Here is a 14698-nt window from a genome sequence, read left to right as displayed (position 1 = left end):
TAAATAAATAAATAAATAAATAGAGGGGTGTTCACACAAACCTCTCTATTGTCAGGTTCAGACAACATGCTAAACCATGCTGCTTAACCACAAAATGGTTAAGGACTCCCTTAACCATTTTGTGGTTAAGCAGCATGGTTTAGCATGTTGTCTGAACCAGTCCTCTGAGTTCATTTTACACATGGAAAGATTTGTGGGACAGCATGTAGTCTAGCCTCACTCACTACCTGAACAGCAGCCCTCTTCTTCCCTCCCCTGATGAATGTCTGTGAGAAGAGGTTATCCATGTGCATCGTTCCTACACATGAGGAGGCACCCTGCCCACTAAGGGTATATTGCGTATAGAAGCTTTCTGTGTGTGCATTGGTACGCATGGTAACTTCTCAAAACTGTCAGGATATTTGCTGGGACAGGTGGGGAGATGGCATGCATTTCTGGCATGTAATGTGTGGAGGGGTTTGAGAGAAGAATCCTAAAGAAAGGAGTCTTGGGGCTGTGGTTGGAAAATGTTGACCCTGTGGGTGGTGGAAATAGCCATTATTATGCCATCAGGGTGTATGGCAATTTGCAGACTACGAAAGGAAAGGTCCCTGTCCTAAACCTAAAATTCGACAGAAAGGAAACAACTGGGGAAATGAGAGTGTTGAGGCAGTGGTATACAAGGAAATAAATGCTATTGCATTATTATTATTATTATTATTATTATTATTATTATTACTACTATTATTATTTTCTTCTATTAGATTTACAGCCCACCTTTATTCCTCCTGCAAGGAGCCCAAAGCGGCTTACAGAGTTCTCATCCTCTCCATTTTATCCTCACAACAACCCTGTGAGGTAGGTTAGGCTGAGAGTCAGTGACAGGCGCAAAGTGAGTTTCATGACTGAGAGGGAACAAGAGCCTGGATCTCTCGAGTCCCAGTCCAATACATTAACCCCTACACCAAACAGGCTCTTTATTAGTTATAGATGTTTAGGCTGGTTCCAGACAATACTTTTACTGTATAATAACTCTGTCTCATTCACAGAATTTTACGAGGGGTCCAGAGAAGGTCGCCTTCCATTTGCAGCTCTCCTATGCTTTCCCACTGCTTCTTCCATCTTTTTTGTTAGCGGGGGGGGGGGGGGCGGGGGGGGCGGCGGGCGGCGGGGGGGAAACATTAAGGAAAAAAGAAGAACTAGAAGAATAGTTACACAAGTCTTTTGATTACTTTCTGTCTGGACGTAGCCTTCTTTGCAGCAGGACATGAGAACTAGGACTTTGTTCCCAAGGCTTCGTAGAGAAGGTGACTTTTGAGGATGGATTTGAGGTGGCATCATATGACTGTTCTAGAGCGCAGTTCCAAGCATGTGGTGAGCAAAGGAGAAAAGGCCTCTTTACTGAGGAAGTAGAAGACCTCTTGACTATTGGAGGTGTTGGGGCTGGAGGGGTGAAGATCATGGGAAGGGATGTATCATTCTGAATATATTAGTAGAAAGGTAAGGGGGTCAAGGCAATGGGGGACTTTAAAGATAAGCATGAGATCCTGAACATGGATATGCAGCCAATGTATTTAGGCCAGAGCAGACAGGAAGCTAGGATTTGAGTAAGAGGGTGTCATGTGAATCAGAATATGAGAGGTGAATCAGCTTGGCAGAGAGTGCTCATGTGAGGAGACTAAAAACCACAGAGAAGACTGCTGTAGACTAGGTGAGAGTGACCAGGGTATAAACAAAGGCAAATTCTATTCTAGAGTTTATTAGGAAGGAATTGCTAATCCAGTGGCCATTATCATAATTTCTTTGTGTTGTAAATCTATGGTCTGGCTACATTTGGAAGATTGTGAACAGTTTTGGTCACTGTGTCTCCTAAAGGATATTGGAGAGCTGCCCCCCCCAAAAAAAAGTACAGAAAAGGCAACAAAAGTGAACAGGGAGGCACTTTAGCAGGGTGCTGCTAAAATACCTTTCCTATGCAACGAGGTGAAAGTGTCTGGAGGCTCTTTAGATAAAGAGAGAGAAGATGATGATACACTTCTACAAAATTACAAATGGTATTGACGAAGTCAACCAATGTTTTTTCCTCTCTCGTATTACTAGAACCCTAGATCAGCCAATGAACTTGATGGGCAGTAAATTCAGGGAAGACTATGTTTTTTTACACAAAGCACAGTGATGGGTTTTGCTCTCAAACATTATGGTGATAGTCACTGACATAAAATAGCTTCAAAATGGGATTATCCAAATTAAGGGTGGATTGATCCATCAATGGCTTTTTTAAGCATGATAACTAAATAGAACCTCCAAGTTCAGGGGCAGAATACCAGCTGTTAGTGGGCAACAGTGGGAAAGGGCATTTGCTTTTGCGCCTTGTGGAAAAGGGGCTTCTCAGAATCAACTGGTTAAGCAAGGCTGTAAACAGGATGCTCTACTAGATGGAGCCGTTAGTCTGCTTCTGAAGGGCTCTTCTTACATTCTTATATTGACGGCCACAACAAAATCACCTTATGGGACTTCACATTCCCTGACAGGTGGAGTTGTCCAGTGCAAGCATGGGCAACTTGTGGCCCTCCAAATGTTTTGACCAACAACTCCCATTGTCCCTCATCATTGGCTATGCTGGCTGGGAGTGATGGGAATTGTAGGCTAAAACAGCTGGAGGGCCACCACTGTTTCTTGGCATCACTTACATTTATTTAATCTCTTAGCGTAGCATAACATGAAAGCACTGTAGATAGGAATGCTGTTTGCTCTAGAGTGTTGCAGTCTTTGTATCCATTCCGGAGAATGAACATCACAAAAGATATTCCATTGGGCCAACATTCTTGGCCCAGTTTCTTCAAAATCAAACATTCTGGGCCATAGAATGCTGTGACACATTCCTCCAAACCCATTCTTGTTACTACTATGTCCACACCTGCATTACAATTTTAAGTAGTTGTTTTTCTTGTTCCCATTTCCCTCTTTCTGTACTTGTTAATTCTAGGCCCGCTGCCTCTATCTCCTCATAGCATTGTGTGTGTGTATGTGTATGTGAATGACAGACTAATAATCTCCCCCCATACCAAGCCCAGTAGCAGGTGTCCCAGTACCCCCACACTGAATGCCACCCCCTTTTGAAATTTATCAACCATCTTCCTTCAACAATGATTTATTATTGGCATAATTTGCCTTGGTACAATGAGCCAGCGAACATATTTCTGCACCCGGGTGACAGCCATTTGATGGCTCTCTGGGCTTCTATTTTATTTAGTCTTGAACCTCATATGATTTGGTTACATTTCTTTCCCCCCAGCCCCCTACCCCCACCGTCCGCCTCTTCCATCCTCCCCACCCAACCTTTTCTCATTTTGTTTTGTTTTGTATGAGTGTGTGTTTCGCATAACCCTGGGCCAGCTGACAGCGCTTGTAAAAACCAGAAGTCGATCTTGCAATGGCTTTTCACCATTAATCAAGCTGCCTGGAATTGGAAAGTAACACTGACAGGCTTTTATCTTGGAGAGAAGGAGGATGGCAGATGTATTTTATGGTGGATGAGCCTTCACGGCTTCTATTAGGCTAGGACTTCAGTGGTACAAGGTGGTGGTTTGAGTGGGAGGGGTGGGGGGCGAGAGAAGGAAAGAAGGGAGGTGGAGGTTTAGAACGGGGGAAGTGCGGTGGGGGAAACCAGGCGGGAGAAGCTGGGAGAGGCCTATAGATAAATAGATCCGTCAGTCAGGCAATGTGAAGGTCTCTAGGCGGCAAGCCATTGTAGGTGACAGAAAAGGCAATCAAAGACAAAACAAATCAAAAGGTACATCTTATCAGCAGCAGGCCAGCTGGACTTCCACAGCTCTCACAGGCCCTGCGGAGGGCAGGAGAAATTAATCGTGCTGTCGAGGCCAGAGAAATTGTCGCCGCTGAAGGTCCAAGTTCAGGCGAGCAGAGGTGGCCAACATTAAAGGAGAAAGAGAAGCGGGGATGGTGGGTGAGGGGGGCGGGCGGCGAGAAGAGAGAGAAAGCGAGCGAGGCTGTCCCGCCACTTTCTTTCTCTCCCTCCCTCCTTCCTTCTCTTCCCCCAGCCGCCTCGGTCTCCTGACAAGTGCATTCATCGTGCGATGATAGCTGGGCACCTATGATTGGTACCTTTAATAATATAGCCCTCGCTCAGCTGTCACCCTGAAAGAACAATTTTTCCTCCCGCTTCCCTCGATGCAAAGATACATTCATAATGAGAAGTGTGACAGAAAGTGGGAGTGCAGGGAGCCAAGGAAAGTTTGGAAGAGCATTAATCAAAAAGTGAAGCTGGAGGTGATGGCGGCTGCTGGGAGCGACAGCGCCATCAATATAGATTGTGTGAGGGGTGTGTGGACGTGTGTGTGTGTGTGTGTGCGTGCACGCAAGTGGACCTCTGGGTTGAAACTTCCTGTTATGTTCATGCCACCTCAGAGCGATGATGCTCTCATGCTGAAGGAGTGACGATCTCCCGCCTTCCACCCCACAAGAACAGCCAACTTTGGAAACTTTGTTTTTCTTCTGTGCTGAGAAGCAATTGCTAACAGTGATTCGAGGTGGGCTTTCACCTCACTGAAAAAGCACAGCTACCCAACGTGTGGCATTGGATTTTGAGCATAATCTAGCCACTGTTGTCATCCCTTTTTCTCCTTTTCAGTTTTCCTGTTTCATGGAGGCCCAAGAGTGCTCTATGAAAAGAGTGTCTTATCAGCCTCTGCATATTTTTGGTTCCTTCTTGTGTCATCTCTTGCAAAATGTTATTGCAAAAGTTAAGGGCCAATTCCAAGGTAACCCTTTGCAGCTTCATTCCCCAGAACTTCATAGGCAACAAACAGTAGTACTTTAATTTGCTTTGATACTACAAATGCAGATATATCTGCATTTATCTCTACTCTTGAAATGCATTCTTCATGTTTCCATAACTTTTTTCTTAATCTGTTAAGAGAAGTACAATTTAGCCAGTATTATGCACATCAAACTCCCATTGATTTCAATGAGGAGAGCGAAGTACATTCTTAGCTGTCTCCTATTAAAACAGAGCAGACTGAAAGCACAAACTTATGTGGGTTTGATCCAGAATCTGCCTTCTGTAAAAGGGACCTTCTGTGAGAGAAAGATGAGTTCTGCTTATCTGACCGATTTTGGGAGACCCCCCACCATTCTCTGTGTAAGCATTTTCATGGAGCTGGAGGGGCTGCATCAGGAAGGATGGGGCAGGGAAGTCTACTTCCACAAGCACAGTTGATCCAGCGTAAATCAGGATCCAATTCTATGTTTATGTAGAAGTCAGTGCCATTGAGTTCACTGCCACATTGCATCGGATTGCAGTCTTAAAGTATGTAACTTTAGTTGGATCATACTCTTGGCTGGGCTTCCATAGTACCTCCATCTTTGTAATGGATCAAAAAAGTACACTGTAAAGTTCAAGCCTCAACCCATTGGTTAAACTTTAATGTACCAAAGAATTCCTTTTATTTTTTATTTTGCTGCAACAGGCTAATACGGTTACTCTTCTGATATGGACCCAGAATGACATTGTCAGTTTCCACGTTGGCAATATATTCTATTCTATATTGTTAGAGCTCTTAGCCAAAGGTCTGCATTGTTCCCTTTGACACATCAACCTGTTTTCATCAGCTGACGCAGCCAGGGTTACATTAATATATTTTGAATCTTCAGCTGTCTCTAGTGCAGCTGTGAAGTACTGAGATCTTGTGGAGACATTTACATACAGTATCTGTGATGGGAAAATCACATGCTTATATCCCCAGATTATTATGGGGGGAACTATATATATATCCACCTGACTAGCATGTAGAAAGATCTGTGGTGCTTTTGTTATTCAAATTAACTGGGAAAAGGGCAAGAAAGCACAAAGTCAGAGGAAAGTTGGCCATGAGCTTTGTTTTATTCCCCAAGAGCATACTTCTGAAACATGCAGTACTGAGAGGAATCAGCCCAGTAAAAGTCAGGAAAAATGGTGCACCTAACATGTCCACCTTCCAGTATGTCCACTGTATGTCTTCCTCAAAAATTCTACTTTATTTTCAGTGCAGCATGTATATATGTATTATTCCAAGTATTATAATAATAATTATTATAATACATAATATATGTATTATTCCAAGTTCCATAAATCTTCATTTAGAATTCAAGCAAGCAAATTACACAATTATTCTGGAAATCTAAGAGGTTGTGACAATTCTTTGCACTGGAGCATTAAAGTAGTGTTCCACTTATTAGGTGCTACAACTGCTAAATGAAGATATGTGCAGATCTACATTTAGCTTTAACCACTACTATCAACCTCCCTGGGAGTGATGATAGCCATCCATAGAATATCTGTCTTCTCTTTTATAGTCACTCATAGTTCTATATTAAGAATAGAGAGAAGAAGTGTGTGGGGGGGGGCCCGGGGGGGGGTAGATCACACACACACACACACACACTGCTTTTATAAAAGCACAACTGACAAGGAGTCATTCTTACTTTAAAAGTAAAAGAGAAATAATTGTGTATACTACCAAATGAAGAACTTGCTACAGTTTGCAAACCCTAGTTAAGCTTTCTATCAGCTCTATGGAATAAGGATAAACCCATGCAATGGCCTTTAAATGATTAAATATAATTTATTAGATGTTTAAAGAGCTGTTATATTAGAATTTCCTCTTCTTCCACTCTGCTTCTACTGAGGGCATATGCCTGCTGCAATTACAGAGGAGTGCAGAATGAAGTACAATCGAGTTTCCTAAAAAAAAATTCAGCTTCCATTTTATTTAAAGGCAAGTTTCTAGCAGTTATGGCTGCAAAGATATGCTTTGAAATGATGTTGGTAGCATCTTCTTAGATCTCAGATGGCAGAAGGGTGACTGAGGATTTCCATGGGCAGGGTGGTGAGGCTACAATTGCATATAGTTCTTTACCCCACCCCCAAATCAGATATAAGCCAATAAAACAGTAAAATAAATTATACATGTTTTCTAACTTTGCATAATTTATATAGATCACAGAATCCTGTTTTTGCAGAGAATTTGGCATGCTTGATTACAGTATTTCATTCTCCCTTTTTAAATACATGAATACACACAGACTTGACTCTCTAGTTAATATCCTTGCAGGGACAGAGAAACTATGTCAATCTGTTTTTTAAGCAGCAACATGAAGCAGAACCTAGAGACTCACTTTAGATTCACTGCACCCAGATTTTTTTTAGCATGACTGAATTATGATGTGGGACAAATAGTATATCAGCCAATCTGAGTATTTGGCAGGCTTACATACTCTACTATGAGCTGAGCACTAATTCAAAATCAGACCTCACTTGTCAAGATTTGCCAATTAGTCTTGAATCCAGAAGTCATGACGTTTATCTTGGGTTGGGTTGTTTGCAGTCTTCCAATCAAGACTCAGAAACATTAGCAGAGTATTGGAAAAGGAAAGGAACCTCTCGTGCAAGCACTGAATCATTACTGACTCTTGGAGGGACGCCAGCTTTCGCTGACGTTTTCTTGGCAGGCCTTATAGTGGGGTGGTTTGCCATTGCCTTCCCTGGCCATTATTACCTTTCCCCCAGCTAACTGGGTACTCATTTTACCGACCTCGGGAGGATGGAAGGCTGAGTCGACCCGAGCCGGCTGCCTGAAACCAGCTTCCGCTGGGATCGAACTCAGGCCGTGGGGAGAGTTTCAGCTGCAGAAACTGCTGCTTTACCGCTCTGCGCCACACGAGTATTAGAGGGAGTTTAAGTTACAGTAGCATAACAGGGTTACGGCGGACAGTGGGGTTCGGAAGAGATGTGTCATAGAGGTAAAGGCTATTCTATTTCTGCAAAGATCTGACTATAAATAGTCTATTTACCTTCCCTATTGCAAATAGCTATGGCTGCAATATTTTGCCTATTGACTGGTTACATTAAAAGATGAACACGTATTGACTAAAAAAGGTGTCTCCTTTTAATCTGTTTGCAGATTTTTGATCATTTTGTGGCTGTAATAGAGATTAAAATGTATAACAGTGTTTGTTGTAGGCAGAGCAGTTCTAAACTATTTATGGAACCTGTGTTGAATAATGTAAAACAGACTACATGTGTTTACGTTTATGTTTTTATATCATTGCTAACTTACATTTCTAAACTAAAATACTTGTTTAAAATAAATAAATGCTAATCTTAAAAGAAGAAGAGTAAAGCAGGTTCTAGTCCTCCAAAAACTATGCCACAGTGAATTAGGCTTTAAAGCAGCCTTTCTCAACCTGGGGCGCTCCAGATGTGTTGGACTACAACTCCCAGAATGCCCCAGCCAGCTGGCTGGGGCATTCTGGGAGATGCAGTCCAACACATCTGGAGTGCCCCAGGTTGAGAACCACTGCTTTAAAGTGTCATGATTCCTTTTTGATTTGGTCTAACATAACCACTATTCTAGAATTTGCCGATTATAATGGTGAAAAAGGAAGTTCAACTTTTTTTTAAAAAAAAAATCTCCTGTTGCTGTAACATGAAAATGGTTTAGGATCAGTCAACCTTAAGCCTTTAAATAGCAACTTGTTTGGTCATTTCTAAAAGCCTCCAAGGAAAGAAGACTAGCATAGATATTACGGGAGAGCTAGGCTAAGACAGTCTTTGTGGGTTACTAACTGTTGTAGTATAACTTATTATCTCCTAGCTTTTGTAGTGGAAATGCATTATACTTAGTTTTGAAAGGGTAATAGGCTAGCTGAGAGCCAATCCAGACGTTTTCTGCCTTTTTTGGAAATGGGTAGCAAAGTGAGCTGAAAATTTCTATGTAATAAAAACAGTCTAATTTTTTTAACACAAAAAATAGAAAAAGCTAGAAACAATTTTAAATAGACAACATTTCCCCCAATATTCCTGATTCTCTCCTAAGCCCCCACTCTCCAGTCCCACAAAGAACCTACCTCTTATCCTCCAAACCACACCTTCACAGTCCTCCACATCAGCTCCCAAATTCCCACCCTGCATTCTCCATTCACCTTGCTTTTCACAGCCCCCATATTTTCTCCATCCCACCCACCCCCAAATGCCAACCTCACACATGACCCTTGATATTTTTCCATAGCCCCCTATCTCTTATACCCTCCCTCCTTTCCCCTCACTTCCTCCCAAACTTCCGAACCCACCATCCCCCAAGCGAACCTTTCAAGTATTTGAAGAGTGCTAGAATGTCTCCCCTCAGCCTTCTCTTCTCAAGGCTAAACATACCCAGTTGTTTCAGTCTCTCCTGATAGGGCTTTGTTTCCAGACCCCTGATCATCTTCATTGCCCTCCTCTGAATAATAATAATAATAATAATAATAATAATAATAATAATAATAATAATAATATTTCTTACCCAACTCTCCATCCTGACCGAGGCGGGGAACAATAGTAAGTATAAAAATACATAAAATACATAAAATACTGATTAAAAACAGAGTATCCATTGTTAAAACTTCCTAAAAAACACCCTAAAAGCATCCTAAAATACGCTCCAGCTTGTCTGCATCCTTTATTTATTTATTTATTACATTTTTATACTGCCCAATAGCCGAAGCTCTCTGGGCGGTTCACAAATCCTTCTTGAACTGTGGTGCCCAGAACTGGATACAATACTCAAGATGAGGCCTAACCAGTGCCAAATAGATCTCTTCTGGCAGACCTACCCCGTTGAATTTTAAGATGCCTTTTTAATAATGTGCTGCTTTTAATAATGTATTAGTTTTAAATGTTTTAATTAGTTATATGTATTTTATGGTGTTTTCATTTGTGTTGTACCCCGCCTCGATCCAGAGGGAGCAGCAGGTAACAAATAAATAAATCTATTATTATTATTATTATTATTATTATTATTATTATTATTATTATTATTATTATTATCATTATCCAGTACCTCGCACGATTCAGAAGCTATACTTCTATTAATGCAGCCCAAAATAGCATTTGCTTTTTTTGCAGCCACATCCTAAAATATATTTTCAAAAGTTGAGCAGGAAGTATAATATCAGAAGCAGCACTCAGTTGCAGGTTATTGGGTAACTTTCCACAACTATCTGTCTAGCAGCATCAGCTTTCTGTCTGTAAAATGGGAACACAACACACACACACCCTCTGAGGATGAACAAGATAAGGAAATGTTATTACTTCAGACTCAGACTGAATATCTAATTAACGATAACGTTATCTATCCCTTGCTTGTGGTGTTCATTACACCTGTTTTTCTAACTGGCTTGGGCATTTGAGCTGTGAATAATGACAAAAATCCATCATCCTCATAAGGTGACACTGAAAAACATCAGAACCTGATGTACTGAGGTATGGTTTGCATCTTAAGATGGCTGAACAGTAAAGTAGCGTTGATAGTCCTGGGCACCCTGTTGTTCCACTGAAGTTGATGAAGACCATGTTACTGTATTGCTAAAAGACATTGAGAGGGGCTAACCTCGAAAGCAGTAAACAGCCTACTGGTGACCTCTTACACTGTCCTATGCTTTTAAATTAGATTCCAGACACTGATGCTATGAACAAATCCCAATGCTGTCCCAACCAGTATTTGTCTGCATTGAGCAAACATTCTCACAATGAGACAAGCCTTCCTTGCCTGGGGAGGAATCTAACTGCCCCCACCATCCCTGCATCCAATTAGTGCAGCAGAAGGGTCGGTCCTTTGGCTAGAATGCAAAGTAACACACACCAGTAAGAGATGATTATACCTGCAGAGATTGTTAACAGCCGAAGCAGACAGCTTCGGCTATTGGGCGGTATAGAAATGAAATGAAATAAATAAATAAATAAATTTTAGCACAGCAATTCCTGTTGCTAAAAAGACAAGTTGCTGTTTAATTTAAGCAGCTACTTGTTTTCTTCAGTAGTAGGAACCGTTGAAGCACACACAGAAGCTCCAGAGTCATGTAGCTCCTCCCCACAAGCATTCCCCTCTTTAGATCCCAGATTTTGTTAGAGATGGAGATCAATCCCAAACCCCTTAGTTTTCTGCACTCTTAGCTTTCCTAAGGCTTATCCGAGAGAGAGAGAGAGACCGACGCACTTAGTCCTTGCCCTCCCTGGGGCTGCCTAGATGGCACTGGTAAAGAAGAGGATGCCTAGACACTCTGAAAGCCCCATGGTGGGTGTATGGTGGCACTACATCGGCTATACAACACAGCAGCCATTGTGGGACTTTTCCGCGAAGCTGAGAGTTTAAAACATGAGGAACTTACGCTGACATTTTTGCTGGAGCGAGGTAAATATGGCACATCCGCTATCTAACCTCGCCCTGGCATTGTGGCAGAGGCATTCCCAGGCGCATGTCGACCCCTGATTGGACACCATCTGCCTGGGCCCAGTGGGTTGAATGGCTGGCGGAAACCCCGGGCTTTCTCTGCATCAGGATTAGCCGCTGCCACCCTGCAGCAGAGAAATGTGGGATTTCTTTAAATACAGCAGCAACCCTGTGCCATCTAGGTAGACCCAAAGTCAGGGTAAGTCCCTGACTTTTTTTTTTAACTCGGAGCTTTGTGGGAAAGCCCCACAATGGTTGTGAAGTGGCTGCTGCGTCGTACAACTGATGTAGTGCCACCGCACACCCATGAGACTTTCAGAGCATCTAGGCAGCCCCCTGTGTGTGTGTGTGTGCGCGCGTGCGCACGTGCGCTTCAGCTCAGTAAGCAGAATCTGACTAGGCTCTGCTGAAGGCCCCATCTATCTATGGCAACATATGAAGTATTTGGTGCATTAGTATTCCACTAAACCCCATCCCCCTCTCAAGGTCCTACAGATTTCCATGCTAGTGCTGAGGTAAAGAAGTTGCCTTTACTGCCCTCCTCCCTTCTTTCTGCTGATGGTATATAGCAGGGATGAGGAGCCTCCTGTCTGTGGAAGTTCTGCGTTTAAATTGTAGAACCTCCTTGAGTTCCTCTATTTAAATTTATTGAAAACATTTATATCCCGCCCTATATCATTAAGATCTCAGGGCAGTGTACAGATAAAAGCATACAGTATAAAACAGTATACACAGCTAAAAACAGGGATGGGTTCCTCCTCTGGAAGAATTCCCAGTTATCTCTGATCTGAGTGGATGGTGCTGGGATGTCAGACAGGTCCTTTTGCGTGGTGTGGCCCCCTTCCCCTGCCATGGGTTCCTCTAAGGACCAGTAACGTCTCTTTCTCCATGCTGAGGCATGGAATTCCAGGCTTCTATAAGTACAGGAAAGGGAAAAAGGAGACTGGCGATATGTGAGAAAGGGAGAGAGAAAACTGAATGAAATGTGTGAATGTGTGTGCGTCCAGTCAAGCATGTAGGAAGCTGCATACCAGCAGTGGGCAAAAAAAAGGGTTCCCCCCCTCTACTTTTATGATGTGAGGAGGGCGGTGTTGGTAGGTGGGAGAGTTTCATACATTCTTAACCTTTGGGAGAATGAGACTTACCTAAATTGCCTAAAAGAGCTTTTCCATTAAGAAAAGCGTGGGGGACACACAATCCAGCATTTCTTATGGATATGGATGTAATCATCTTGCAAGCTTCTTTCCTGGTGCACCTTGTGTCATTTGCATAGGGGGTACCTATGCTGGATTTATGTATACTCACTTGCTTAGGGCAGGATCCCAATAATGTCGAGACCCACAACCTGGGGGAAAATCACATCTGCTGAGCTTATAATATTCAACTTGTTCCTATAGCTCCCACCCTCTCCAGGTTTAATATTAGAACTATTTTTCACACTGAAACTGAAATAGTACAAAATATGGGCCTGCTGTAATTGTTGTTAGATTATGTGTCATCCTGATAAGATGTAACAAATATTTTCCTACCCAGCAGGGCCCGTTTCCCTGTGGTTAATGGATGGAGAAACTTCTCATAGTCTGCAGGCAATCGGTCGTAAAAACTTCGCTCTGAAGATTAATGCAATAAGTGCAGCACTTCTGGAAAATGGGCAGAGCTGAATTAAAATAATGCAGTGATTTTTCCACATTTAATAATAAACCTTAACCAACCGAGATGGGATTTCCCCCCTGCTTGATTATCCAGCCCTCCATATATAAAAACACTCTTATTTCAATTATTGATTTTAAAATGAAAATTACAGCTTTAGTGTGCGATGCTGTTATTCTTTCAATTGAACCGTTTATCAGTTATAAGATAGCCATTTTCATGGGCAAAGCTTTGACACCTATAATTCTGATGGACATCTCTTAATAGACCAGATAAAAATTCAGGTATCATTTAGCATTCAAGGATTTTTTTTAACCCTGTAATCACAGGCATTTTATAGCTAACTACTTATGAATAGAGGAACCTCTGTTTTCTCAAATTGCTCCCTAATAAAATATATAATTTCAACTGGATATCAAGGACAATTCTGATTAGTATTTGAAACACCCTTCTAGATGTGTGAAGCAATTGGGGGGAAAGCACTAATAGGTACCTTTAACTACAAGTTCCACTAAGAGAACAGAAAACTGTTGGTCATCTTTTACAAAATGAGTGTGCTGATTTTCATCCATGACAACTAACATGGTGGTGGGTCATTCCCACATGTGCTTTCTGAGAACAAATGGAATACAAGCACCAAATGAAATGTTTTAAGAGGCAGAGACAACCACTGTTTGCATTCCCCAAACTTGCGAATTAAGTGTACACTGACTGTCCTGTCCCCTTTGGGTAAAAAGGGGTAATGGGGAGTTTCTCTCCCCAACCCTCATCCCCAATCAAAAACTCTGCCAGAAATAGAGAGATCAGATGGATTCAGTCCCCAGGTCGCCATGGTCCGAGTTTACAAACTAGGAACGTTTGTGCTGTATGGCAAACATGGGCCAGCCTACAGGACAGACACATACTGGGAAGCAATTTGGTCTGGCCCCGCCTACTGTACCAATTTTAATAAATTTAATATAGAAGTTTATCAGTTTTTCACTTCCAAGGGATTTTGTTTTCAAAAAAATGTTACATAGAAGAGGGTTGCTGACAATCCTATGTCAGTAGGTTCTGCACGTAACAAGCCAACTATATTGGAGTACATATCCTCCATTGTACTGGTTACTAGTTCATTTCCAAGCCACTTCAAAGTGCTGGTGATTGCCTTTTAAAGCCCTAAAAGGACTGTCTCCTCCTGTACCATTCTACCAGCTCCCCGAGATCCGAGACAGAGGTCTTTTCTGCATCTCAGCTATGGCTGTTGCTAGATTGGTTGGAATGCATGAGAAAGCCTTCTTCCTGGCTGCACCCAAATTGTGGTACACCCTTCCTTAGGGAGGTTGATTTAGCCCTCTCAATATTTATGTTTTACATAGTTCAGACCTTTTAAAATCTGACATACTTTTTAATTTGCCTGGTTAGGTTTTAATGGCCAACTCCAATATTTTAATTGATTTTCATCTGTTGCTATCATTTCCTTTTTTCTTCACAATTATGTCATTTTGTTTTTATATGATGTAAGCTGTCCTGAACACTACTGCTGCAATTGTTTTTACTGTAAAATGCAGAATATATATATTTTCTAAAAATACATAACTAAATAACTAGCTCACTTTGAATATGTTACTCAGGTATGCAGCTGCTCTGCACAGTCAAAGAATCAATGAAAAGTTGGTGCATGGACATCTCACACTTCTGAGTGATATGGGAAGGGAGAATTGGTGTATTCCATTGTAGGGACAATGGAAATTTCTAAATACATTTGGAAATCTAGTAGTGGGGGGTGAGTAGTGATATAGAAGTTCCCCCTTTGCACAGTA

This window comes from Elgaria multicarinata, chromosome 3 (assembly GCF_023053635.1).
Source record: "Elgaria multicarinata webbii isolate HBS135686 ecotype San Diego chromosome 3, rElgMul1.1.pri, whole genome shotgun sequence".
Lineage (NCBI taxonomy): Eukaryota > Metazoa > Chordata > Lepidosauria > Squamata > Anguidae > Elgaria > Elgaria multicarinata.
Note: the sequence above shows the minus strand (reverse complement) of the source record.